This window comes from Magallana gigas, chromosome 3 (genome assembly GCF_963853765.1).
Source record: "Magallana gigas chromosome 3, xbMagGiga1.1, whole genome shotgun sequence".
Taxonomy (NCBI): Eukaryota; Metazoa; Mollusca; class Bivalvia; order Ostreida; family Ostreidae; genus Magallana; species Magallana gigas.
Window position 1 is genome coordinate 58539917 of NC_088855.1, and position 6132 is coordinate 58546048.

Sequence of the window (6132 nt, forward strand, 5' to 3'; positions counted from 1 at the left end):
GGGAGTTGATTTTGTCGATGTTTATTTATTTTAAAATCAATGATATGTTATTTTGCATTAAGTACATGTAATTTCTAATTTGAATGACGCACATTTTTATAATATGAATTTTTGGACTTTTTCGACAAGAATGTCGAGAAACCCCCATATGAATCATGTTATCAGTAATATAAATATTTCTCGAAAATTGTATGGATCCAAGCAATATTGAACTCTAGTCTCGTTCAACCAAACGCTCGGCTGACACCGTAAATCTCCGACAAGGATTTACGGAGACAAGTCGAGCGTCGAGTTGAAGGAGACTATATTGAACTTTGGCGTAGGAATACATACGACTACAAAAAATATTTAAATTGTTAATACCATTTAAAATCTGACTATTTTCAAGGTATTTATAAATAAATTTCCTTGAAAAACAATGCTTTAGCATACATTACATCGAATTTATCAATTATTTTCAAGAACTAAGTCTTGTCAGCAGCGATAATTTGTGCTGAGGTCCAAACACTGTTTCACTTTCGGTTTGTCTGAGTAACTGCATAGGAGAGTTTATTAAAATCAACTCCCAACAACCGTTTTTTTAAAAATTACATACATGAATTCTCAATTATTTGATCTACCCGGTCATCTGTGACGGATATTATCAAAATAACGTATGCTCACCCCAGTGTTGTTTATATACTTGTACTGGTTTGTGCATGTTGGTTTATATCAACAATACATGATCTGAAACAAACGTGCACTAGTTTTAATTTGCGACTTGCTGAAAGTAATGATGACCCCTTCCACATGCGTGGAGTTAAAGGGTTGGGGTTTGGACCCCCCTTCCTGGTAAATACAAATGTGATAAGGGTTCTCCGATCCTCTGCCTCATAGTATTTTTTTTTATCCTAAAACTGTAATTTATCCTTCAAACTTTATAAATAAAATAAAAAAGAATTGTTTTGATGATATCCATATATTTTTGACTAATTATAAAATGGCGGGCGGGTGGGCGGGCGGCTGCCATTTGGGTACCCTCATTGTATGGATAACTCCTCCTACAGTTTTCAAGATAGGAAGCTGTTCTTTTGCAGATCAATTGTACATATATTGGAGGTGTGCATATTGCTAGGATTTTGATTTCTGAAAAAAAATTAGCTTTTGAACTTAGTAATTTTTTGGCAAAACATTGCATATAGGGTACTCCATTTCACTGGATACGGTAGGTATAGTGTTTATCAATGCAGGGATGACATGGTTTATGGACACAGTTCACATAAAAGAAAACCTGGTTTGCTGTCACATTGAAAGCTTTTCACTTGTACGAAGTTATTGCAAATTTGGCCATGATAAATACAATGAAATAAATAACGTATGCAAGTTGAGATCAAATAAGAAAAAAAGGCTGTACCGGTGCAACGGGGGGCAAAGGGGGCTCTTTACCTCTAGATAGTAGGACTCCGTGGAGCCACTAAGCCAAGCGGTTCGTTAAATGTCTTAGTATAATATCAGCACATCTAGAGTAATAAAATTTGTCTATTTAAAAGGCTGATTTTCGGTATTGATTAAAAAAAATTATCGAATAATGCTGAGGATCTGAGATCGTTAATTTACAAAAAATAGGCCACAGACCCCTCCCTCCCCCGCTCGGGAAACACCATTATCATTTCGACCCCCTGGAAATAAATTATGGATCCACACATGACTTTCCATTCCATCAAAGCAAGTACAAAAAAAAAATAACAAAACGTAAATAACAAAGGTTGTTATATTATGAATATTTATTTAAGATATGCACGTTAATTGTAAATTAGTATACAAATTAAGGTAGCTCTTCATCAAGACTTTTAATGACACAACGGCACGAGATGGCGATTTAAATGTTTTTTGAAATCGTTTGTATTGACCGAATATTCTCAAAGTTCAATGGTTAAAATGTCGGGTATCACAAGTTCAAACCCACCTGAGGCATACTGAAAAAAATTCATTATAAAATCATACCCCCCCCCCCCCTATTATCAATCATTTTCTGTTGAATTGAGAAACCATTTCAAGGTATAGTACGTGCACAATAATTGTACTGTTTGCTATGTATTGTATAGTTGTACAACATACCATGTACTTTTGTAACACTATATACAATGCACTATAATTTTACTGTATTCTATGTACTAGTTGTACTATATACCATTAACTATAGTTGTACAATCACGTTTTAGAAGTAAGACTAATCACTAAAATCTGTTAATATAGATCGAACGCTTAGTGAGCAATAGTTTAATTTGTTTATGAAATTATTTCTAATTAACACATTCTGAAAACCAAGCCCCTTGCTAGGAATAAAATACATGTTTAGTTAAATAAATCTTATTAACTTTTTAAGTTGTTTAGAAATGTGAACTACTGGTTCATTTGCGATCGTTATTCTCTAATTATTCTGCCCAAAATATAGTCCCAGTTATATTTTTATCATGGATAAAAATTGCTATATATATATATATATATATATATATATATATATATATATATATATATATATATATATATATATATATATATATATATATATATATATATATGCTATGTTGTACTCTTGTAAGAAGGAAAGAAAAATGTGAAGAAGATGGATGGATAAGGCGTGTAAAATGCCCATACGCGGCGGACAGGCTACTGAAAAATTAAAGTATCAATAAATCTGATGGTTTTTTTTTAAATCATTTAAAACTATATATTTAACGAATCATTGATTTTTAACCTGTAGGTATGTTCAATACTTGGAACATGTTGACCCAAACAGGCGTATACGTATCAAAACCTGCAAATACTGTCAATTTTTAGATCTTCAAGGCATTTTCTTTTATAGAGTGGGTCTGTGCTCCATATTTTTCTCATAATCTAATTAAGGTCTACTGAAAAACAAACTGATTTCAATCAACAAAAACGTGGAGAGATGAGCCACATTAAAAATATAATTTTTATCCCAACAATTGAACGTTTTGAAAAAATAATACAAGTCCGGTAGTTCGTGGCCTTTGTCACACATACTATTTAAAAAGCACACTTTGTTGTGTCTGAAATGGCTCAGTGGTTAGAGTACCTGGCATAAGCTAACATTATATATCTAGGGTTTTTATGTTACGGGTTCGATACTACCAAAATTTTCGACAGTAATTTCTTTTCTTATTTTTTGTTAAATATATTAAAAAACTGACTATAGTTAGAAATTTTGCTTTTGCAAAGTTGTATTATAATATATTTGAATAGATTTAATTGGGGAAAAATAAATACAAAATTGTATTTCACTACTAAACCGAACGGGAATTTGCGCCATCTTATTCCCTCATCTTCTTTAAAGTTACTAACACCTCAATTACTTTGACAGTCATACGAATACATACCGCAGTACATCTTAAAATTGTTATAAGAATCATTAACTGTCAGAAAGTTACATAGACGGAATCACACGGTTTTTTTTATTCCAAATCAGAAAGTTACCTAGAGCCAAATGTACGCCGATAGAATAATCTTTAGAAGGCTTTGGTTTATAATATTGCTTTATTGTTGTTATATAAACAAATTGATATTGTAGTAAATGGTTGGTTCGTTCTGTACCAGTGCCAGCATCCCCGTGTGACATGTGACTACGGAGGCTTCAATTTCATAGCTGAAAAAATAAGTGGATTTCTAAAAGAAAAAATGTTCATCGAAAGAAAATGTTTGACTTTTCGATCCATTCCATTCACAAAGCCACAGGATGAATGCGACCTTAAATGAGATACCTTGTGGTTCAGGTAGGGTGATGTGTCTGACCATCGCTTTCATTCTATATATATATACAGAGGATATTTGCAATTCGACTTAATCAGCACTCTAACGGTTGTTCTTCCATCTTTTATATCATTATATTATAATCTGAGAGAAAGGACGGAGGAAATGAGAGCGGATCAAATGGAGAACTTTCTTTATATCTCTGGTTTCCAGGGAGAAGGCTGATCAACAAACGATATCTTTCCTTGATGTAACTCCACCAGACAAAAACATATGGTTCTGAACTAAAGTAGAAAGGAAACAGGCCAAGAATACAAACTTCACAGTTCTGCTTCTGCCACCCAAACAGCGCGGATACGCCGTATCTAACTCAAGTCACACGGAACTGAACGAGTGGCCATTTGTAATCTATACCCTGAAATGTTCACCACGCATGCGCACTGAGCCGAAGGTATCGGTAAATTGATCCCGTTGGAAGACATTATTTCTGGTGCAAGAATACGTTTGGAAATGTTTGACATTTTTCACCCGATTTGTTAGAGATCAAGTTTCTGTTGGACATGAGCTAAAAGCGTTAATGACGAGATGTTTTGTAAATAAGAAGCTCGGAGTGCAGGAGATCCATGCCCACTGGTCTCAAAGAAGTCATAGTGCACATGTTTGAAGTACAAAACAATCCTTACAACATTAATCATCCCGGAAACTAAAGTCACGCGAGACAATGCGAGACAACGGTTAACTATATGAAGATAATGCTAGTGGTCGTGCAATGTTTATAATAAGTATTTGAAGAAATTCACAATGAAAACAGAGATCAAAATCATTCAGATGTGTACACGTGGTCATTGTAAATACTATTAACACAAAGGCTCAACAGAGAAAGCGACCTGAATTTCTTAGACTAAATTTTAAGAAACGTTCATGCATCTGCTGATTTATATATATAGCTGACAATTTTGAAAAATATGCATTAGTGCAATTTCGGGTTATAGAAGCGATAATGCATCTTATTTCTACTGTAAAGAGCTATATATAGCGCATTTTCCCAGTATTTCGCCTAGACCCGTGTTTGAACAGAAAGTACCTGTTACTAAAAACAGATACAGGTACCGTCGCAATATGATTTTCGAAATCTATGTACTGATTTTATAATGGTGTCTGTAACCACTGATTTGTCATAAATTCAGAAAACCTGCATAAATATATAGAACTCTGTATAAAGTCAATTGATATTCTGAACCGGGATTTCTATCAACGAAATGCAATAAATGCAAATGTTAACAGTGCAGTGTTATTGAAGAGATTTGTTCATATTGGATGTACGCATACTCAGAATTGTACATGAGAATTTAAAAAAAAACCCAAGAAAATAAGTAGTTATGTGTAATTTAAGCTTTCTATTCTTATCATTGTTAAGGTGAAAGGAAAACAACAATCACCTCGTGGTGGGATCGATCCAGTGACCGCAAAATCAAAAAGAAATAAGCTTTACCACTAGGCCCACGCAGACAACATATTAACAGAATGTATAACATATTTTCAATATATGTGGCTATATACAGGAATTTATTTGAAAAGTCATAAATTGAAATATTTGTCTAATTTTCAGTACAAGGACCACGTTAGACCAAAATTAATTCAATGTAAACTTGTACTACAATACCTGTAGAACACAATTTTAATCGAATTTATTTGGTTTAAAGTGGTTCAACTATCAAAATATTCAACTTTTTATTGCATACTAAGTATGTTCTTTTATATTTAAAAAACCCCACAGAGATTGCACAGCGGGTTTGATATCTGAGGAAAATATAATTACTGAATCGCTGTAATCTAAGAAAATATTTTTAAAAACATGCCTGTAAAATGAAAGGAAAACATAAGAACTATACAAGTTTTTGTACACTATAAATTGGTATAAAATACATGTATAATAAAAAACGAAGAATACAAATACAGAAAATGAAAATACGTCAGCATAGCATAGTATAGGAAAAACAATGTTTACAAGATACCGGGTATAAGAAAAAAAAATCACAATAAAAGTGAGATACTCTAAGGCAGGTATAATCAAAATCTAAATACTTTATCAGTATATTAACACATAGGGAAGCACTTAGCAACGTTTTTAGGTGGGAGGGGACATACCTATCTTGTTAAACCTAAAAAATGTGGAACTGCCAAATCATAAAATCTTTTGAAATTACAATACCTAAAGATGAAGTACATAACCGGTAAAATTAAAGCAAAATATAAGTACAATATCGGTAAAACAAAAGACAAATTTTGATAGCTTAGCGGCGTTATCAGAGGAAAAAAAACCATACATGCGTTACGTACGGTAGGGAAAAAAATCAGTGTAACGTACTAGTATTCCACGCA